Source organism: Gorilla gorilla, chromosome 10, assembly GCF_029281585.2.
Source record: "Gorilla gorilla gorilla isolate KB3781 chromosome 10, NHGRI_mGorGor1-v2.1_pri, whole genome shotgun sequence".
Lineage (NCBI taxonomy): Eukaryota > Metazoa > Chordata > Mammalia > Primates > Hominidae > Gorilla > Gorilla gorilla.
In genome coordinates, this window is record NC_073234.2 from 102,434,261 (window position 1) to 102,459,329 (window position 25,069).

The 25,069-nt window shown below is 31.6% G+C and overlaps 1 protein-coding gene across 3 annotated transcripts in view; it reads right to left on the reverse strand.

The window, feature by feature from the left end:
- Window positions 1-25,069, reverse strand: part of MGAT4C (MGAT4 family member C) — a 1,374,466-nt gene that overhangs the window by 1,088,692 nt on the left and 260,705 nt on the right. For all 3 annotated transcript variants that reach the window (XM_063694191.1, XM_055358911.2, XM_055358910.2), the window contains one exon: window positions 442-649. The gene's annotated coding sequence lies outside the window, so the exon portion shown is untranslated. The remainder of the gene's footprint in view (window positions 1-441; window positions 650-25,069) is intronic.

The following is a 25,069-nucleotide window of genomic DNA, read 5'->3' on the forward strand; positions in this document are numbered from 1 at the left end:
CTTCAGAAGACCCAGTCCTGGGACCCATGGAAGCCTCATCTGGACTCCTAATCCATAGACACCATGAGACAATACTGTTTTTTTAAGTTGCTAAGTTGAGGGGTAATATGTTATGCAGCAATAGATTACTAATTTAGGCTTTGTGTATTTCCTCAGCAACTTCTGCAGAAAAAAATAAAAGAAGCATTTTTAGTTACTCACCGCTGTACATGAAACTTTCCCTAAAACCTAATGACTGAAAACAATAATCATTTTATTATAGCTCATAATTTTGCAGGCCAAGCATTCTGGAAATTCTCACTGGAATGATTTTTCTGCTTCATGTAGCATTGACCAGTGTCACTCGGTGACATTCAATGCATGGTGTGGTCTGGAGAGTCTAATATGACTTCTCTCACATGCCTAGCTCTCTGCTGATGATGACAGAAAAGCTGGACTTACCTGGGGGCTGTCTTCCTCTCTGTGTGCTCCCCAAGATTCATGATATCTCTGCAGGAAGGTAGTTGGGCTACTCACAGGGAGACACAGGGCTCCAAGTAACAGGAAGAGAGAGCTTCTGGTCCAAGGCAGAAACTAAGAGCATTATTTCTGCTGTATGCCATTCCATCCCATTGTTCAAAGAAGATACAGGGAATACCTCAGCATCACGCTGTCAATGGAAATATATTAAAGAATTACTAGACAACTTCAATTACCCACAAATATTTAGGAATACTAAATTTCTCCAGAAACAATGCGGACTACTATTTTTTTTCTGTCTCAAAAAAAGTGGTTTTGTTTTGTGGAGTCCATATAGGTCTGGAGACTACAAAAATGGAAGAACTATAATAATTTAAAAACCTTTCATCACTTCTGTGACTAAAATTTAACACTCACTTTGGAATCTTTTTCAAAATTTCTTTATAGTTTGACTCCATATCCCTTTTGGAGGGTTATTTCTACATAAAGAGATGTTTGTAAATTAGATAGAACACGCAAAGTTTACATACATGTGATCTTGCCAAATAGAGAACATAAAAATTCAAATTATCAATATTAGTCTGAAAACCTACTTTAAAGTACCATTTGATCCAGCCATCTATCAGTGATCAATAGAAATATCAATAGCCTAAGTAATTATTTATTGCATGTGGCCAATTCTAGGTGCAAAGCGACAGTTATGGTCTATGGTATTGATGTACAAAACTCCCTATATAACTTGATACTTTATCAAAAGTATAATGTAACAGGTAAAGTCAGCCCCACTTATGCAAAATAATCCATCAGTTGTTCTTGGTTGGAGGTAGCTTTCCTAATTTCTCCGATTGATTTTTACAAAACTTAGATATCATGTAAATATTTTTATTTTCGCCATAAATTTTGGGACTTTATCTAAAACTATTTAGGCAGAGGACTCCAAATATTATTCCTATGCTGAACATAGACCCCAAAATAAGGAAAGACAGTTCTAAACTTGTTATAAATAGAGATCATGCATGCTACAACATCATTTTTACAGATTAGTAACAGAGCAACTTTAATTTCTTGTTTCTTGACCCTTGCTAACATGGTTTTGAAATCATTCAGAAAACCCTCCTAGTAAGGAACTTGGGAATCTATACTGCAGCTGTCAGATGACCAATTGCATGGAAAATTGAAATAGATGGGGAAAAGTGTTTCCACTGAATGATCTTCACCAGAGTGTGGTAATCACCTTGGTAATGTTTGGCTAATGCCCTTCTTTTCTCCATTACCTTCCATCAACTTCCATCATGCTTCACTTCCTTTCCAAGGCTCAGGGTGGCTCTCACTCCTCCCTATACCAATTTCATTTGGTACCAGTCTATTTCACATAATTCCAACACTTTGTGCTCATCAACTTAGGCTATATTTCCAAATATCTTACTTTATAAGAAAGCTAGAGCACTATTTCATTTCCTCATTCAGGCTTTGAATACATCCTCAAAATTAATGAACAAGGGAAGAGCATATAATAAGAAAAAAAATACCTAAAACCAAATACAAAAATTAGAAATGCTCATTAAAATAATAGCTCAAATAAAACATACAAAGCAAAGAAAAAATTCACCAATTCTAGTTAACTGAACACATCAGAGCAAGGTTATATGAGAGAGTAGATGGCAACCTGTTGATCATTTAGACTTGATTTCAAACTGCCCAGTTTATCTTGTAAAGTCCATAGGAGATCTTAGGGAGTATTAAAATCCTTGGTCCAAATACTGTAATATAAAAAATCTCTTCAACCCTAAAAGAGTTGTTTGAAGATTGCGTTAAATTTAAATTACCAATAGAGAAGTCTTATTCACTACAAAATTGACTCATTGATCAAACATCTAATAAGTACATAAATAAAGGTGCCAGAGAAATATGTTTGGTTTGAGAATACAAAAATGAACAAAACGTAATCATTATACCCTTAAATCTTACAGTCTACTGTGAGATTTAAATTATATTAGAAATATGCTACATCTGCATTTGCTGATGTTTTATAATTATTAAATGTAATTATTTCTTGTTTTCTAAATCAGATTTTAAACCTCAAGAGTAATTATTTTAAACTGTACGCATATTGTATATCATGACACTCGTCTACTTCTTCAAACTATCAGGATACATTATCTATTACAGTACAGAAGAGAGTGAGAAGCTGCAATTCCCTTAACCTCCCTTCCAATATGTATCTGAATTGGAGTTTTCCAAGAAGAGGAAATCTCTAGAGATTTGAAAGATTAAGAAAAAAGGATCCATATTTTCCCCCAGTGGCAGTAGCAAGCTTACTTTTGGGCAGGATTAAGATTCACAAGAGCTTTCTGGCTAGGACTTAAGAAACATCTACACTGCTGCTGCCCTTTGTGAGAGTTAACAATGAGCATTTTGGAGATTCTTCAGACTTTCAGAAGCATTTTATGAGATATAGTAAAACACTAAGTTTGGTGCTACAAGCTGATTTGAGTGGCTGATTGCTTCCTCTGCTCTTCCAAGGACCAAGAAAACAGCAGCTTTCTTACATTAAAATATTTAGTACCTAGAATACATAGAGTGAATTTTGTTTTCCTGAAGGAACACTGATTTTTACACTTCCCCAACCTAGTGTAATTCAATAACTATAATAATTAGAACATGCCAAGTGATAATTAGAATAACCTTAAAAACAAAAGCAGGAATGGTCAGACCTGCTAAAGCCTCAACTCTATATTGTCTACAAGAAACCACTTTAAATAACAATATATAATATATATTATAGAATATATACTTTAAATATTATGTTATTTATATATAATAATAGTATATATTTTATATAAGTAATTATATTCATATAACCTACTCAGATAGGTAAAATGTAAAAGGATGAAAAAACTACACTATACTAACAGTAATTAATCAAAAGAAAGCTAGAAACTGGGCCTGATGGCCTGTGCCTATAGTTCGAGTAACTTGGGAGGCTGAGGCAGCAGGATTTCTTGAGCTCAGGAGTTCAAGGCTGTATACAACACAGCCAAGTGAGATTTATCCAAGTATGCAAGATTTGTTCAAAATTCCACATTTAATTAATAAAATTCACAATATCAACAGGCTATAAAGAAAGAAAAAATCATATAATCGTGTCAATTTAATCAGAAAAGGCATTTGCCAAAACCCAACACCAATTATGACAAAAACTCTCAGAAACTAGAAATAGAAGAGGAACTTACTAGAAATAAAGAACTCCTACAGAAACGGTGGAAAACTGAACCCTCACCCCTAAAGATCTAAAACAGGTCAGGGAAGCCCTCTCTTTCCATTGTTCTGGGTATCTTAGCTGCTGCAATCAGAAGACGGAAGTCAATAAAAAGTACACAAATTGGGAAGGACGAAACAAAACAGTCAAGTTTTATAGCATGATATCTAGGTAGGTCATTTCAAGGAATATACTGAAAACAGAAACAAAAACAAAACTTCTGGACCTGAAAGCATGTAAAGTTTTTAAACAAAATTCAATTGCTTTCTATATACCAGTCATAAATAATTATAATTTGAAACTTTAAGAAAATTAATACCATTTATAATAGTACCAAAATTTGAAATACGTAGGTATAAATCTAAAACAAGAACATTGTCTGTATATGAAAAACTATAAAACTCTTATGAAACAAATTTTTTAAGCTCTAAATAAATGGAAAGATACTCCATGAATGAAGTTTGGAAGAATCAATATTTTTAGGATGTCAGTTCTTTCCAATTTTATTGACATGTTCAATGAAATTCCAATCAAAATTCTAGCAAGTTATTATGAAGGTATCAAGAAACTGACTCTTAAGTTTATCTGGAATTATAACAACTAAACTAGCCAGCACAATACTGAGAACAGAGTTGGGAGTTCTCATACAATCTGGTTTCAAAACTTACTACACAGCTACACTAATCAAGATAGAGTGGCATTGGCAAAAGAATACACAATGAAGCAGAATAAAGCCCTACACAAATAGAGTCAACTCATTGTTGACAGAAAAACAGAGGTAATTCAATACAGAAAGAATAGTCTCTTCAACAAATGATGTTGGAATCTTATTATGTATACATAGAAAAAAATCCAATATAACTTTATACCTTCCACAAAATTAATAGATATTGATCATAGGCCTACAGGTTAAAAAAAACTGTAAAAGTTTTAAACTAAGCATAGGGGAAAAATGAGGTAGTCTTCTGTTTAGTGATGAGTTTTAGATATAATACCAAAAGCACAATTTATGAAAGAAAAAAATGATAGGCTGGATCTTATTAAAATTAAAATGTATTCTCTGTGACATACACTGGCAAGCAAATAAAAAATCAAGCCATAGACTGAGAGAAAATATTTGCAAAACACATATATGATAAAGGACTTGCACATAAAGATGGGAATAATAGACACTGAGACTCCAAAAGGAGGGAAGGAGAGGGAAAATAAGTGTTGAAAAACTATCTATTGGGTACCATATTCACCATCTGGGTGATGGGTTTCATTGGAGCCCAAACCTCAGCATCTCACAATATATCCATGTAACAAACCTGCACATATACCCCCTGAATCTAAATTTTTTTTAAAAAAAGCAAAAGAGCATTTAACAAACTATACAAAAAAACTTTTAAAACTCACCAATAAGAAAAGCAACAACTCAGTTTTTTTTAAAATGGGCAAATATATGAACAAACATTTAATCAAAGAAGATATACAGATGGCACATAGACATTTAAAATTGTTCAACATCATTATCATTTAGAAATTGTACATCACAACAATGACATACTACTACACAACTATTAGAATAGCTAAAATCCAAAAATGAAGAACAGAAAATGTATTGCCAGCTGGGATGCAAAATGGTGCAATCACATTGAGAGACAGTTTGGTAGTTTATTATCGAGTTAAACATAGTCTTACCACACAACCAGAAATAGAACGTGTACATATTTATCCCACTGATTTGAAATGTATGTCTACATTAAACTGCACATGAATGCTCCTAGCAGCTTTGTGATGGCCAAAAACTGGAAGCAGGAAAGATGTTTGTCAATAGGTGGATAGATAAACAAATTGTACCACATTCAAACAATGGATTACAATTCAGAGTTAAAAAAAATGACCTATCAAGATCATGCAAAAAGGCATGGAAAAATCTTAAATGCATAATGCTAAGTGAAATAAGTAAGTCTGGAAAGGCTACTACCATGTGATTGCAACTATATGACACTGGAAAAAGTAAAACTATATAGATGGTACAAAGACGGTAGTTGGCAGGAGTTTATGGTAAAGAAGAAAGATTTGAATAGGTGAAGTGCAAAAGGCTTTTTTAGGGTGGTGAAACTATTCCATATGATATTATACTGGTGGTTATGTGACAGTATGTATTTGCTTATAGTCATAGAACTTTACAGCATAAAGAATGAACATTAATGAACACAAATTTTAAAAAATCCCTTTGGAGACTGGAGGATTCCAACATGGAATGAAGAATGTAACATGACAATCTGACTTATATGTGAAAGAAATAACTTTTCTGAAGTGGTTAGGGGAAATAAGTACTAGCCTGAGTTTCTTTAGAAGTGTGTAGAATTTGTAAGTATAAAAGCAAAACAAACAAAAAAGCCACAAAGGCTGTACATAATCACTATAAGAGTTTTTCCCATGGTGTATGGGGTTAACAATCCTGATACTAATATGCATCTATACTAAACAATTAAGTAAATGGATGATGGACGGTGGGAATTTATAGAAAAGGAAGGGCAGGAGGCTAGAATGTTCCATGTGGTAATGGATTCGAGTGGAAGATATTGTATTAAATCATGCTTAGTTAATATAGATACAGATGATTACATATAGAAATATTTAAGAATATGTGTAGATACATTCATTAGTATACACATATATTTCCTAGCTCTGTCAGCTAAAAGGGCCTCAAAGCAAAGAGGCCGCAGTGGCAATAAGCATACCTAGCACTCTGATCTTGCTTTCTTGATTTATTCTAAAATAAAAGGAACAAGAATCCTTGGAGAAATGGCCGATTCTAACCTGGAGGAAGAGGAAGAAAATCCACAATGATGTAGGATAGTCAAAGAGACATAGGAGTCAACAGAAAGATCTCAGAATGGCCAACAGTTTGAGAAACAAATGAATAACATAATATTAATTATAACTGAAAATGTTAAATAATTATTAGTTTATATTGATATTAATTAATTAAAATAAGTAGAGGTGAAGAGATAAATCTCCCATGCAGAAGAATTCCAAATAATTTATGCAGCTATTCTGCCCTCAAGGGAGAAGAGCACAATTTCCCAATCATTAAGTATGAGCTGTGCAATGGTGACCTCCACTCAAATATTATAGTAGAAAATGGGCTTAAGAAGAGTAACTTTATAATAGAGAAATCTAGCAAGCACTACCTCAGCCAAATCATCAAGGTCAACATCAACATTGATAGGTCATTTTGATAGTATGTACCCTTAATACATGAGATGATGAAAATGGTACTTTAATCCCACTCTCATCATGAGAAAAATATAAAATACCTGACCAGTATTCCTCAAAACTCTCAAGGTCATTAAAAAAAAACATAAGAAATTTCAGAAATTGTCACAGACCAGTGATGTCTAAAGAGACATGACAAACAAATGGGATGTGATAACCTGGATGAAATCCTGAAAGAAATAAAGAACAATAGCTAAAAGCTAAGAATATCTGAGTGAAGAATGGACTTAAATTAGTCATAATGTATTAATATTGGTTCCATAATTGTAACAAAAGTAGCATATACATGTCAAATATTAATAATAGGGGGAAACTGAGTGTGGAGTATGTGATAATTCTCTGTATTATCTTTGTAATTTTTATGGAAGTCTAACATTATTCTAAGATAAAAAGATTTATTTCCAAAACACAAATATTAAATTTAGTCAATGTATAATCTAGAAAAATAACTAATTGAACCATAGCCCCTTTTCATAAACATCTTTGCTCTCAGAATAGCATGCAACTAACCTTACACATATTCAACAATCCATATAGCCTATTATTTCAGGATACACAAAAGTTTATAAAGTAACTTAAGGATGGGAAATTCATGACATTTTCATAAAACCAAACTCTCTCTCTATATATATATATGTGTGTGTGTGTGTGTGTGTGTATACACATATATTCATATATGTGTGTGTATATATGTGTATATATGTATATATACACATATATACGTGTGTGTATATATATATGTGTGTGTGTATATATGTATATATGTGTGTGTGTGTGTGTGTATGTGTGTGTGTGTGTGTGTGTGTGTGTATATATATATATCTCCAGTGGAGAATAACACAAAGCAGAATAGATTATAATACAAAAAATCAGGTTTAAAATCCTTGACATCATGGATAACAATGCAATTTAGCATAAAATTACTTATTATTTAGAATAACTGTCATAAACAGCACATGATTTCTCAAAGGTGTTCCAAAAAAATCCAAATCCCATGTAATGTCACATGATTAAATAATTTGTGGAAATTAAATTGCTACATCCTATATTCTATTTTTGAAGTTTCACTATATATTAACTACCTGATAAAGATTTAAATCGCTTAATAAAGATTTTTATCAATGTGCCAATAAAGAACTGCATTGTTCAACTATGCCTGGATTTTATCCAGCACTCCCTAGAAATATTTGATTATGCAAATCTGGGTTTTTTGCATATACCCTAGATATTTCTTTAAAAATATATCCACAAATACATTTAGCAAAAAATAAACAAACAAAAATTCCTGCAATTATGTGCATGAGAAAAAGGACATGATTACATAAAATGAAAATTCAGATACAAAATATCTTGGCATACCATATTATTACATGTATTTTCAAGTTATAAAAGGAAGAGTTTTTAAAAATGAAGATGTGTAATGAATATTGACTAACATTTTTAAACCATTATGTAGTCCCATATTGAACAAAGACAACATGTTATTTATAAAACGGTTAAATTAATTTTATAGTTTGTTTCCACTTTAATGTTCTATGAAATTATTTTATTGTACTTTTGAAACATGTCTGTGATTTCTGAAATAAATGATACATGAACAAGACTTCATGTTCTATAATTATTCTTATTATAACAGATCCTTAGTATTAAGAAAATCAAGTATTCTCAATTCATAGTAAGTTAGCCTAGGGCTATGAGAAAAAAAATTAAACTGGGCAGCAAATTAATGTGCTTTTTATAAGACAATACATTTCACAATGTCTCTAAGGAACTATTTATCCATTACTGAAAAGCAGAGAGAATAAACCCCCTTAAACTCTCATACCAATACGCAAATGCAGATTTGTGTGGAACAAAAATAAAATTTTCTTCAGGCTAGACCTAACATTTCTGTGATTAAAAAAATATTTAAAATAAAAAGCAGGTATATGTGTCTTTCATAATATCTAGTCTCCATTATTGTTTTCTCCTGTAAGATTGTTTGAAATGTTTAGTGAGTGTATATACTTTCATGTTTTACTGAAACATTTTGAAAGCGTTTTTTTAATTTTATATTATGTAAGACAAAATAAATTCCTACTTAACAAGTGACTTCCTGTGATTGGCCATTACTGAATATTTATTGAGTAGCTCTACTATTTAAACAAAATAGCCCTGCAAGCCAAAGACTCATTTTGGTGAGTCAAACAGTGAAAACAAGTTCTTAGTGAGAAATTTACATCATTTGGGAATGCTTCAAAGGTCAAGGGAAGGATTACATTGTAAAGTGCCAAAGAAGCTTCACATTAGCCATATGTGAGATCAGATTTTTCTGCAACAAACTAATTTTATGTTCTTGGACAAGTTATTAAAATATTGCGATCAATCTGGCCCCTCATTATTGCTCTTGGACAAACAAAGTGCTGGGAAATCTAGTAAAGATAGCAATTAATATGATTTATAAAATTTTAGTGAAATAATTCATTCCATGCTGCCCACTGGACTCATTTAATAAACACTGTGAAATATCAAACTGGGCTCAAGGGAGAAAATTCTGATATACATTTTAATATAAAAACATTAAAGTTACCATGTGTGAGACCGGTCCTATATATGAATCCTTGATATAATTCTTATTGAAGGACATAATCCTTAATGAAAAGAGAATGATAGGAAATTATTGAGTTTAAAAATATTTTAGTTAGTGTGGATATTGTAAACAAAGGCCACAGTAAACAAGCACTTTAAACACATTATTGAATAATTTTTAATGGCAAAATTATAAATTTGAACCACGCTAGATGTTAGTGAGGCTGTGTTTAAAGTCCTCTGTTATATATTACAGGTTACATGTCTATGAATTAAAATATCCTCTTTAGGAAACAATTTGGAATTATCCTGCAAAACTACTCACATAGCGCCTACACCAACAATTCTATTCTTAAGTATGTAACAGGAGAAATTCCTGCATATCTGCAAATGAGGTAGACATAAATTGGTTCATAATAGCACTGTTTATAATAGTTAAATAAAAAGAAAAGAATCCAAAGGCCATTGGCATAACAATATTTTGAATTAAATAAGCAAATCTAAAAAGATTGCATAAAACATTCCTTTTAATAAAGATCAAAAACAATAGGTAAACAACATAATATTTAAGCAAACCATATCTGTGGTCACACTATTTTTAAAGTCCACTATTTAAAAAATATATTAAAAGTATCCTATTAAATATCCAGGACATAAGAATGAGAGTGAAGTAGAAGGACAGCCTAGGGAAAGATCAAATAGGTAAAAGTAAGATATTGTCAACATTCCAGTACACAAGCATACCACAGACAGTGAACAAGTAAACAGAAAAATAAAAAATAGGTCATCCACTGTATTATACAAACTATACGACATTCTGGAAAAGCAAAACTATGGAAACAATTAAAAGATCAGTGGTTGCCAATGTGGGAAAAGAGAGGAAGGGACTAATAGGCAGAACACAGAGATCTTTTAGGGCAATGAAACTATTCTGTATGTTGCTATTAAAGATGCATACCTGTCATAATACATTTATCAAAACCCATAGAATGTATAAGATCAAGAATAAATCCTAATACAAACTATGGACTATGAGTGATAATGTGTCAATGTAAATTAATCACTTAAAACAGATGTAGCTCTCTGATGGGGAATGTTGAAAGTGAAGGGTGCATATGGGCAATGGGGTGGTAGGAAGTATATGGGGATTCTTTGTGCTTTCTTCAGTTTCGCTTTGAAACTACAATTGATCTAAAAGACAAAGTTCATTAGAAAGAATATACAATATGTCATCCTATGTCAATGATGATAGCACATCTTGAACAACAAATTCACTTCTGAAGAACTAATTTCTACTTTAAAACTCACCAGACTAATTTATGAAATTATAAAGTGAAAAAGAAAATCAAATGATTATCTTGAAAATGCAGAAAATTAATAAAAAAATAAATTATCATTTATTATTTAAAAATCAGAAGAAACCAGGAACAGATGGGAACATTCTTTATATTACATTTGATATGATAACATACATATAGTATAATTCACACTTAATTTTGAAATATTTATAACACTCTCCTTAAACTCAAAAGGCAACATTATTTTTTACTCTTACTATGCATATTCAACATTATATGGTCAAGCCAGTAATTTCACAGAAACAAAATAACTCAAATATAAAAGAATAGGAAAAAATTAAAGAGCCAATCATAATTTTCTTCATATAAAATATTAATTTGTCTCAAAATTACTAATAGTGATAGCAAACTCTATTGGGTCAGAAGCTGAATCAAACAATGTGCATACAATGTATGAATAGAACTATATTTACAAAGAAACAAAAAATAAATATCTGCTCCATGGACCTGGATCAATTCTAGTTAGATTTGATTACCTAAATTTGAAAAGCAAACTTTTAAAATTTTGGAAGAAAGTATATCAGTAAAGACCTCAGGAGGTGTCTTAAAGAGGGTGAAAACAGGACAAGTGAAAAAAAAGAAAAAAAATAATAAATATAATTATATCATAACTTTTTGCATAAAATATTGTCTATATAGAAGCTAAAGACTATCAAAGATATTTTGAAATGAGTACAAACAACAGAAAACTGGTATCCAAAACAGATAATCACTAGGATTAATCAAAGGCAAAATGGTCCCCCAAAAAAGAGAGCAAAGAATATGAAAAAGTAATTTATGAAATTTAAGAAAGAAAGGATTATAAAGATAGTAACCAAGGAAATGCAAATGTAACCACAGTTAGACACTATCTCAAATCTAGCAAACTGACTAAAATATTAAGAGCTGACAATTTCTGCTACTGCCAAGAATGTTGAGTAATTGGAACTGTTTTCCATGGATTTAAAGAATACACCAGTCTGGAGAACAATTTGGCAAGATCCAGTAAATTTTAACAATGTGATAAAGAAATTCTTGGAAGATGACAATGTGACATAGTTTTTAAAATCTCATCCAATCCCTTAAAAGAACAGACAGAGCAAAAGGAAAACATAACCAAAAAATCTATGCATAAATTAACAAACAAAGCCAACTGCAATTGTACCCACATAAACTCCAAAATACAATAGGTAGAGAAAAATTACCTACAGCTTGAGGGAATACATTACATGAGCAGGGAAAGAAGAAAGATGCTGCCAGAGCTGAGAACAAAACAATATGAAAAATAGTTAGACACTCAACTAGAGAGTGCAGAAGGGCAGTTATTGAATAATAGCTGAAACTGCACGGGTTTTTGCACATCCACAGGTAATTGACAGGGTTCCAAAGCAAGTTCTGAAGAAGCTTGTATTTGTTTTCTACTGCTGTATAACAAATTACTAGAAACTTAGTGACTTAAAATGACACATATGTATTATCTCACATTTTCTGTATGTCAGGATTCTGGATATGGCTTACTGAAGTCTTCTACTTAAAGCCTCAGAACACAGCTATCAAGATGTCAACCAATCTGCATTCTCATCTGGAGGCTCTACTGGGGAAGAATTGTTTCTCTGCTTACTCTGGTTGTTGCAGAACCCATTTCTTTGCAAGTGTATAACTGCATACCCTAACTTTTTGCTGGTGGTCTCATGGAGGTCACTCCAAGTTCCTTGTCATGTGGGCCCCTAATGATGGCCTCTTATTTTATACCAGGTAGGGCAGAAAGTCTCTAGAGCAAGCCTGTTACCAGGAAGGAGTTCTGAACAATGTAACAACCATAGGGATGACATCACACTATTTTTTTTTGTCATAGTTTATTGGTTAAAAACAAGTCAATGTTAACGTCCACACTTAACGAGAGAGGATTTCCCAAAGTATGTATGATCACCCTGTGCTAGGGGTTATGACAGGCCTCATACCCTCTTCGTCCATGATGGGCTGAAACAAAATTTAAAAGCTGAAGCTGTCTTCCAGAACAAAGCCATATACTGAGAAAAACTAAGAGATACTGATTTTAAATTTCAGATAAATAAAATAGAAATGGAAGAGAGAGAAAATAGTTAGAGGTAGGGGTGGGAAAAAGAGGTCATCTCAGAGAATAGATAGCCGTATCTTTCAACTTTAATGAAGACTAAATACTATTCTGACCTGCTTCTTTCTCCTAATAATTCAGACAAATTAATTTCATATAGAATAAGCAGGGAAGGAATCACTGCCAAGTTTCCTCCAAAGTATTTATAAGCCAAAAGACCATAAGAAGCTGAATAATATCCTTTAAAAATATTTTAAAATTCCTGAAAAACCTACCCACAAGCAGATGAAAACTATAAATTAACATTTCAAAGTAATACAAATTTAATTAGGAAATAATAAAATATATGAAAGAAAAACATTGAATTCTAATTAGAGAAAGTAGCAAAAACAATATAGAACTGAGGAAAAAAGAAGATGTAAAATGGTAAAAAGATAATTTAGAGTAGAGACAAAACTAGAAATTAAAATTAATAAACAAAATAGATGCCTCTTTGAAAAGGAAAATGTGAAAAGGAGTACTTTCTGAAAGAAACACAACTGAAGGTAGTAAAGTACTTTAAGAAAGATGAGTACAGAAACAGTATATATCTTAATAAAAAGGAAAACAGTCAGAAGAAAGGCATTATAAGTCTAAATATGTATATACCCAATAACATTATTTCAAAGTATAAAAAGCAATAATTGACAAAATTAAAGTGAGAAATCTAAACATCCATAATAATAAGATCTTAATATACCTATCATAATAGCATGTACAGTAATAAGACAAAACATAATTAGAATATAGATTTATAATGAACAATGGCAATAATGAATATATATTTTAATTAGCAACTCAATTTATATAACTGAATAACGTAAAACAATGTGTATTCTGAAGACATAATTGATATTATTTTAATCATGTATTGACTATTTACCAAAATATACTATACCATAAACAATTATTAATAAAAAGTCCTCAATAATTTTAAATTATATTAATTATTCACAGTGTTTCATAGCACAATTGAATTCAGCATATTCACATTTATTTTGAAATTAAAGAATTTCTAAATAATTTATAAATGAGAAAAAATAAGACCCAAATTAGAAACTTTTAAGTGAATAAAAATAAAAATCAACATTCTAAAACTTGTGAGATGCAGAGATAGATATGTTTAGAGAAAAATTTATAGCCTTAGTTTCATGTTTAAAAAAATAAGGAAGACTAAATGTTATTCATGTGAAGCTTCATTCTGGGAACAGAATTTTAAACCTAATAAGTGTAGACAGATAAAACGAATAATAAAAGAGTAAAAATAAATAAAATAAGAGAAAGGGTCATAATTTTAAAAAAAAGAAAAAAAATCAAATACTCCATCAAGATTTATCAAAATAAAATAAGAAAATATACAAATTGTCAATAACAATAATGAAAAAAAGATCTCACTATAGATTCCACAGACATCAAAAATATAATAAGAGGATATTAATAAACAACTTTATACCAATACATTTGACAATTAGGATGACTTGGACAAATTCCCCCCAAAATGCAAGAGAAATAGTATTAGAATTATTAGAATTCTTACTAGTTGTACATGTATTAAAGAAATCGAAGGCTGGGCACTGTGGCTCACGCCTGTAATCCCAGCACTTTGAGAGGCCAAGGCGGGAGGATCACCTGAGGTAGGAAGTTGGACACCAGCCTGACCAACATGGAGAAACCCTGTCTCTACTAAAAATACAAAATTAGTCATGTGTAGTGGCGCATGCCCGTAATCCCAGCTACTCGGGAGGCTAAGGCTGGAGAATCGCTTGAACCTGGGAAGCGGAGGTTGCAGTGAGCTGAGATCTCGCCATTGCAATCCAGCCTGGGGAACAAGAGCAAAACTCTGTCTCAAAAATAAAATAAAATAAAATAAATTGAAATGGTTATTCAAATTCTTCCCACAGAGAAATTTCCAGACTCAGTTTCACCAGAGAATGTCTCCAAATATCTACGGGAGAAATAACGTCAATCTTACACAAACCCTTACAGTGCGCAGAAATAAAAGAAAGATGTTCTCATTTTATGAGGAAAGCATAAACTTGATTTCAAAACCAGCAAATGATCTTACAAGGAAATTAAACTAGAAACACTATCTCTCACAGACATAGATGCAAAGATCTTTTAAAAAGTTAATAAATTAAATCCAATAATACATAGTATATACAAATAAAATATATTACATGAGTATGAAAGTGCTTACTATCTATAATACATAAATAAGTTCCTTTTAAAAACAAATGATAGAAGAAAAGTTAGTAGAAATACAGGCAAAAGACTAAAACAAAATATTCCAGAAAAGGGGACATCTGATAGGTCAATGAAAATATGAATATATGTGGACACCAAATCCAATGATTAAAATGGAAAAAAAAATGCTGAGTGTTGGTGCAGATGAAGAACAGCTGGAACTCTTATAAGTTGGGAGTGCAATATTGGCAAAACCATTTAGAAAACTGTAACATTATTGACTATAGCTGAATATAAATACATCCTGTCACCTAGCAATTACCATTTTCAATGTATATATAACAGAAACGCATACCAGAGATATGAATTTTCAAAAAAGTGCTATTTATAATTGGCACCAAATGCAAACTATCTAAATAGTAAATGCCTACTCACCATCGAATGGATAAATTACTTAAAGCATGTTCACACAACAGAATACCATAACACAGAAAAGAACAATCTACAATTTAGCACACAACAATGTGGCTAAATGTAAAAAAATGTAATATTTAAGGTAGGAAGACAGGTAGAAAATAATTCATGCTATATGAATCCATTTATGTATCAGTAATCCAGGCTATTACAATTCAGGATAGTGGTTATATTTGGAGCGGTTGTGACTGGAAAGGGAACATGAGAGGGACTTCTGTGTTTCTTGTATTGTTCTGTTTCTTGATTTAGAATGTTAATTTTGTAAATATACAGTGCATTATATAACTATACTAACTTCTCTTTTCCATATTACACTTGGGAAAAAAAGCTGAAGCAATGACCTACATTTGCAAAATGGATTTAGTTTTCTGGTCACCTGGCATGGGCAAACAAAGAACAAAAGTACTGTCATGCACTTCATAATGACATTTCAGGAAGTCAGCAATAAAAAACAAACCACACATAAGATGGTGGTCCCATAAGATTACAATACTGTATGTATAATGCACCTTTTCTATGTTTAGATAGGTTTAGATGCACAATTACTTACCTTTGTGTTATAATTGCCTACAGTATTCAGCATAACATGCTGTGCAGGTTTGTAGCCTAGGAACAACAGGCTATTTTATATAGCCTAGATATATATTAGGCTCTACCATCTAGGTTTGTGTAAGTACATTCTATGATGTTTACACAATGACAAAAAGCATTTCTCAGAATGTGAATCTATTGTAAAGTGATGCATAATTTAAATATCTGCTGATTTTTAAATATCTGCTGAATTCAGAATTCTCTCAATTAACTGAGTTCACATTACAAGTTACCCCAATTCTGATTTAATATCCTTTATAGACTCCAATATAAAACTCACTTTTCTCATTATTAAAATTATATAATAATTGTTGTAATGAGTACATGAGAAAACATATGCATCCCTTAATTCAGTGCCTGGAACACATAAAATATAGTCTCAGATCCATATAATTTATTTTCTTTTCTTGACAACTTAAAGAAGCTTGCAATAATTTTGGTAACTTGAAAATACAGGACAATAGACAATTTTGACATACATGCAATTAATTGAACATCCATGGAAAACATCACAGAGCTTTGATGTCAGCTTTTTGGATACTTCCCAAATACTCCAGCTTGCTTGATTCATTTTGCCCTTTAAGATTTAATGAGATTTGGCTTGAATTCTCATCTTATATATAGCCAGCATTTGTGAATTCCCATATTTGCTGAGTTTTCCATGCCCACTCAGAACGTATTTTAATTTTCCTGTATATTGTAACATACTAAATACTGCACTGTTTTCTTTCTTCCAGCGTACCACTGACTCAAATATGTCAGTACAGTGGACTTTCTTGAAGGTAGGGAAGCAAGAACTAAGAGTTAATTTTCAAAATAACATGGTAACAACTTAAAACGTGATATTAAACCTTTCTATTTTTTAAAGGTTTTCATTCAATTACAACATTAAAGAATTTCTATTTGGTTTGTCTTTTACTTCATCTTCCCATCAGGTAACTATTACTCTAGAATTTTTATCCTTTGAAATGCTTTCCTCTATTCCTAAATTGCTATTATTAATCATACAATTTATGGTGCATATATATATTAATATATTATATATATATTATATATAGGTTTTTTACACAAAGCCATTAATTTTTTAATGGTATATATATGTTTATTGTATAATTCATGGTATATACATTTATATATATAAATAGGAACAAATATATATAACATACATAAATATATATATATATATATGTTCCTTTTTTATACAAAGCAATGGATTTTTTCTTAGTCTCAATTCTAGCCCCTTATAGGGACTCTCATTCTATAACCAAAATGCAATCTCAGCAATGTGCTAAAATTTTGGAGACTTTCATATACCATTTTAAGTGAGAACACAGTAAGTCTTATAATAAAGCCAAAGGAGCATGCATGGATTTTTATTAAATTTATCATAATTTTTAAATAATACTAGGAATTCAGTTTATGTTTCTCATATTTTTAAATTAGCCATATAAAACTAGTTGCATTTAAATAAATATTTTAGACCCAAAAATATAGGGAAAAGGCAGAAAAATAGGGCAAAATGTCAAAATTAAGTATGTGCCACTAAATAATTTGAGTGAAACATAAAAAAGAAATCCTAAAATGGCACATAAGGTATAACAAAACCACTGAAGTATAGAATACCTAATTTGTAAATGGTGTCATAAATATGACAACACAATATAATAAAGATATTTCAAACAGAATTGATTCACTAGGTGCTGAACAATCAATGAATTATTAAAAACTTTATTATACTTATGTATAAGCAATTTAAAATGTAGCATTTACTATAAACTAGTACTGCAGTTTAAACAGTTTTAAGAGATAGCAAGGTCCTGATTTGAGTTGAAAAGGACAGAGTACTGACAAGCAGCCACATCAACTTCCTATTAAATGACCAGAAATGCTGATTTATTAAAAAGTCCTGCATAGGAGCAACAAAATATATGAAGGCTTTGGGTTAAACTTTACTTAAGATTAAGGAAGATATAAACAGTAAAAACAGATAAGGATAAATCTTTCAGGCAGTGAAATTGTACATAGATTCTGACCTCAAAAATACTGTAAAAAGAAACTTGTTTTTAGGATGCTGAGTTTCTCCATGTCCAGACCATTTCCCCGTGGTGACACCATTTTGTCAGTGCCATCTCTGCTGTCTGTCAGTCTAATATTTTAAATATTCTCAAACTCTTAACAACATCATTAATACAACAAGATTTTAATTCCCACTGAGATAAAGAAATTTTAGAGCATTATTTTCTTCCCAAGATCATTTGCATTTTATAATGTATTAATTTTAAAATAAAAATATCCACCACAGTCAATGATAGAAGCAAGCTTTCACACCTGAAAAAGTTGACACGTTTACCTGTGTAACAAACCTGCACATGTACCCTTGAACTTAAAAGTTAAGAAAAAAAACCTCATTTCTATCTACACACAAAAAAAGGGCAATCTATCTACACACAAAAAACTTTGTTTTGTGATGCGATCACAGAATACCACAGACTCGGTAATTTATAATGAACAGATATGTATTGGCTCACAGTTCTGGAGACTGTTAAGTCCAATATCAAAGTGCTGGCTTCTGGTAAGGGTCTCCTTACTGTGTTACATTATATGGCGGAAGGAAGGCAAGAGGGCAAGAGAGCAAGAGGTGTCTGAACTTGCTCTTTTATAATGGCATTAATCCCATCTTTGATGGTAGAACTATAATGGCCTAATCACCTCTTACTATTTAATAATTACAATTACGATTAAATTTCAACATGAATTTTGAAAGAGACAAACACTCAAATCATAGCAATAAATTGATTACCTATTCTGAATCCAAAGATTAGACTGGCCCTCATTGGAAAATTTGTATCAGAACTTATGTATTAGAAATTAGTTACAAAATGTTAATAAATGAAGCAAAGTAGTATTTGTTACAAGTTGAATTGCATCCCCCAAAACTCATGTGTTGAAGTCATAATTTCCAAAATCTCAGAATGTGACCTTATTTGGAAACAGGGTAATTGCAGATGTAATTAATTATGTTGTGATAAAGTTAATAGGGTGAGTCCTAACCTCATATGACTGATGTCCTTATAGAAAGGAGAAATTTGAGACAGAGATGGACATACACTCAGGAAGAACACTGTGAAAATTAGAATTATGCTACCAGAAGCCAAGGAATAGATCTTTCCCTAGCACCTTCAGAGGGAGCATGGACCTGCTGACACCTTTGTTGTGGACTTCTAGCCTCCAGAAGTATGACAATAAATTTCTGTTGTTTAAGCGATTCAGTTTGTGGTACTTAGCTATAGCTGTCTTAGCAAACTAATACAGTATTCTGATTTAAAATTAACTTTCATATAAATTGTAACATTCAAAGGGCAGAGGTTGGAGAAGATGTTTGTAGGGTTAAGAGGTTATCCTCATGTATAATGGATCTTATAAGAGAAAAGATCCTCTCTTAAGAAAGAATTAATTGTGATATTGTCATTTCTAACCTTTTGATGTAGTCTAACATATGGATCCCACAAAATTGAAAACAATCAAGGGCTAATGCATCTCTTATGCAAACAAATAGTAAATATGAGTAATTAAATTTAAAAAGGATTACATATTATCTAATAAGCCGACAAAGGCTATCACATCAAAAGACTGGTAATTCCTACAGCAGATGGAAACTTTAGTTGTGAAAAAAAATCTAGATAGAGACCATTGACACAGATAGATCTATACCTAACAAAAAACTCATCAGATTACATAATATGATTATTAATAATAGCAATACTTATCATGACTATCTGTCATGTATATACACAGAATGTGTGGGTACATATTGAAGATAATACAATGCCATTAAGTGATTTGACAAGTACAGTAGCAAATTTTTACTTTCAGATTACTATTAAGTAAATATTTTTTGATCTATTTAAATCCTTCTCTAAATTTTCTAATTTCACCAAATTCCATGCTACTATTACTTATGTGACATGATTCTAGAAATGGGCAGAAGCCAGTTACACACCATAGATATTCTTAGAGGATTTTATTGGAAAGTGTAATGTTTCTAAAGGAGAAAAAAAATAAAAGACAAAAAAATAAAAGTAGCTGCAAGGTAATATTGAGATTATTACCTTAACTAAAATAAGATTCTAAATTGAGTGACACATTGTGATATTTAGGATTTAGCACACTCATATTAGGGTATATTTATTATTACGTCCATACACAGCTGAGTTAATCAACTACTATAATGTTAAATATAGATCACAGAGGAATACAACATGACTCAAAGAATCATACCAAGAAATCACAAATGGAAAGGTTTCTCATATATTCAGTTCACATAAGATGTGATTTATAAAGATAAGATAAAAACTTTTTTGTCAGAGGGAAATATGGATAAATGGATTTTTGCTAGCTTCACATGCCATGCTAACAAATTATATATTTTTATATATTTTTACACATAGATAAGAGGTTGAGTTCTTTTCCAGCATTCTTTTTCTCACAATTACTAGGGAATGGGAAAACATAGGGTGTAAGATGCTAAGATGAGAAGATACTATGAAAGTAGAAATGTTGAACAATTTGAGTATGAAATTTTTATTCTTTTAATTTCTGAGTCTTTTTTTTTAACCTTTATTTTAGCCTCAGGGGTACATTTGCAGGTATGTTACATAGATAAATTGTGTGTTACCAGGATTTTGTATAGAGATTATTTCACCACCCAGGTAATATGGATGGCACCTAATAGGTACTTTTTGTCCTCACTCTCCTCCCACCCTCCATCTTCAAGTAGTCCCCATTGTCTGTTATTCCCTTCTTTGCATTCATATGTATTTAATATTTATTTTGCAATTATATGTGAGAACATGCAATATTTGGTTTTCTATTTCTGTGTTAGTTCACTTAGGATAATGGCCCCCAGCTCTATCCATGTTGCTGCAAAAGACAATGATCTCAATCATTTTTATAGCTGTGTAGTATTCCATGGTATATGAGTACCATATTTTCTTTATCCAATCTACCACTGATGGACATTTACGTTTACTCCATGTGTTTGCTATTGTGAATAGTGCCACGATGAGCAAACACTTGCATGTGTCTTTATGGTAGAACAATTTACATTCTTTGGGGTATATAATCAATAATGGGATTACTGGGTGGAATGGCAATTCTGCTTTTAGCTCTTTGAGAAATTGACAAACTGTTGTTTTTTGACTTTCTGATAACAACCTTTCTGATTGGTGTGAGATGGTATCCCATAATGGTTTTGATTTGCATTCCTCTAATAATTAAAGATGTTGAGAATTTTTCCATATACTTGTGGGCTGCATGTATGTCTTCTTTTGAAAAGTGTCCGTTCACGTCCTTTGCCCACTTTTTAATGGAGTTGTTTTTTTGCTCATTAATCCATTTAAGTTCCTTATAGATTCTGGGTATTAGACCTTTGTTTGATGCATAGTTTGCGAATATTTTCTCCCATTCTGTAGGTTCTTTGTTTACTCTGTTGATAGTTTTACTTTTTCCTGTGCAGGATCTCTCTAATTTAATTAGATCTTATTTGCCAATTTTTATTTTTATTGCAATAGCTTTTGGCATCTGCATCATGAAATCTTTGACAGGCCCTATGCCCAAAATGCTATTTCCTAGGAGGTTATCTTCCAGTATTTGTATAGTTTTAGGTTTTGCATTGAAGTCTTTAATCCATCCTAACTTGATTTTTGTATATGGTGTAAGGAAGGGATTCAGTTTCAACCTTCTGCATATGACTAGTCAGTTATCCCAGCACCATTTATTGAATAGGGACCACTTTCCTTATTGTTTGTTTTTGTAGACTTTGCCCCAGATCAGATGATTCTAGGCGTGTCACATTATTTCTGGGCTCTCTATTTTGTCCCATTGGTCTATATGTCTACATGTCGGTTTTTGTACCAGTACCATGCTGTTTTGGTTACTGTAGGCTTACAGTAGAGTTTGAAGTTTGATAACATGATGCCTTCAGCTTTCTTCTTTTTGCTTAGGATTGTGTTGGCTATTCATGCTCTTTCCACTTGATTTTTAAAATAATTTTTTTTCTAATTCTGTGAAAAACGTCATTGGTAGTTTGATAGAAATAGTATTAAATCTGTAAATTGCTTTGGGCAGTATGGCCATTTTAACATGCTCTTGGATTCCTATCCAAGAGCATGGAATATTTCCAGTATCATCCTGATACCAAAACCTGACAGAGACTTAACAAAAAAAGAAAACTTCAGGCAAATATCCATAATGAATATAGATGCAAAAATCCTCAACAAAATACTAGTAAATCAAATCCAGCAGCAGATCAAAAACCTAATCCACCACAATTAAGTAAACTTTATCCCTGCGATGCAAGGTTGTCTTAACATATGCAAATCAATAAATGTGATTAATAACATAAAACTAAAAACAAAAACAAGATGATTATCTCAATAAATGCAGAAAAGGCTTTTGATAAAATCTAACATCTCTTCATGTTTTAAAAAAAAACTCTTAATAAACTAGGGATTTAAGAAACATACTTCACAATAAAGAATGTCATCTATGACAAACCCATAGCCAATGTCATACTGAATGAGTAAAAGCTGGAAGCACTCCCCTTGAAAACTGGAAAAAGACAAGGCAAAAACCACTTTTGGAAACTCTGCATAAGAAATTGCAGAATATAACCAATTTGCACACCCTATCCTGTCTAATAAAAGCAAATGCCAGTCCAGCTTGTTTCAATCACTATATATTGGATAATCTTTTTCATAGCATATTGGTCTGTACCCTAAATCTTACAATATGACTTGTAAATTGGTTAAAAACAAAGTGAAAAATAATATTTCATTTTAGGAAAACGGCTAATTATACAAACCAAACATGCACATGACATTAAGCCAGGCTGTATTATTTAGGCAATAACCTTACCTGTTTTATTTGTCTCTGTTAAAGTCTGATAAAATATAAAGTGTGAGACATTAGTATTGATAATCTACTAGAGAAGAAATAAAACCTCCAATGTGCTGAGCCTGAAAATAAAAAACAATAATGTGTCAGTAAATATCTTAAATGTTTTAATATCCTATGCACCTTTCAAAACTGGTCCTTAGGTCCATATTTGAAAGTGTTAATATCATTATTGAACCTAAAAGTTGCTACGAAGTGCCTCTTTTGTCTTCCTAGTTTTCAGTATATAGCTGATTAAGCTGTGTGCAGATTTTCTAGTTTATGCCAGATAACCAAAGAAAATATTTTAAATATATTTGACAATTGTAATCTGTAACTTCTTTAGTAATTCTGCTAGTACACATATGGTGTCTCTCACTTATGTCTAGAAGTAGCTGTATTACATTAAGTATGCTTCATTAATGATTCACTGAACATTAAGCATTGATTAAGCACCTAATAAATTCATATTAATAGATAAAAATTTGTTGTGATAATGATGACAAGCTCCTCTCCAAGTACTCCAAGCTTCATCTCCAATATTTTCTTATGTGTCAAATATAAAATTTATAACCATTCCAGAAATAGAACTCTGAGTCTTGTTGATCTCCTTGTTTACATGCTATCATCGTATCTGAAAATACATCAAAACATAGATTGCTTTTTCTGCACAGAAAGACTAAGTGCAGATGAATTATTGCCCATTTCAAATGTTATGTTCCCCCCTCCCAATTTGCCCATTTACTCTAAGCTGAGTTCCTACAGATGCCTTTGCCTAGATGACATTATTTCAGATGATGTATTTATATGATTCTCTCTCTACTGTTGCCACATTCAAATGCATTTGTGGAATCCAGCCATGCACAATAAACAATAATTTTTTAAATCCTTGATTCCAAAGCAAGCCATTTTTTCTAGCTATTCCACAGCAAGAAGTGCAACTAAAGTGTTAGTATAATCATTTCATTAAATGATAGCCAAAGCAAAGAAGAAAATTGTTGTCCACTGACAACAAGACACAAACACAAAAACAAACATAAATAAAGGGAACAGCTGCAGAATATGTGTAAATACATTTATTTTTTAAGACTAAAATTGAAAGTCATACATAGAGAATCTAAATTTTGAAATAGTTGCTTACTCCTTCATGAAATACTTTAATTATCCTGGCTAGAAGGACAGCAAATTCTCCCCATTTTCCCTCTTTTTCATTGCTATTCCCTCTTCTTCTCCATTCCTGCCTTATTTTCCTCTTTCTAGCTTCCAAATGTTGGCATGTCCCAGGACTAATTTATCAGATCTTTTCTCTTTTCACTTGCTCCCTAAGTGAGTGGTGGCTTAAAATGTCATCTGTACACTAATGTCTTTTAAATTAACATCTCTATCAATGATTTCTCCCTTAAGGATAGAATCTAATACTCAACTACCTAGCTGATATGGGGGTTAGTTGATTGATTAGTAAATGGTTCAAATTTAACATGTTCTGAACTAAATTAGTGATTTTTGTCATTGCCTTTCACCTATTCTTTTCCTATGTTTTCTAAGTCAGTAAATGGTAATTCTATTAGCCAATTTGCTCAAGCCTAAAGCTTAAGTCATTGTTTTCTTCATTTATTCTTCCATTACCATATTCAGTAAGCAAGATCTATGAATGCTGTCTTAAAAAGACTTACCAAATACAACTACTCATCACTGCCTTTCCTGTTAACACCTTCAGTTCAGTTATTCTATGCCTAATAAATACAGTAATTTCCAAATCATTTTCTCTGCTTCTAACTCTACAGTTATAAGTCTAAAAGATAACCAGTGTGATATCTTCCAAATGAAAATCAGACCTATCACTATCCTGCTAAGCAATTTGTTTCTACTTCAAAATAAAAC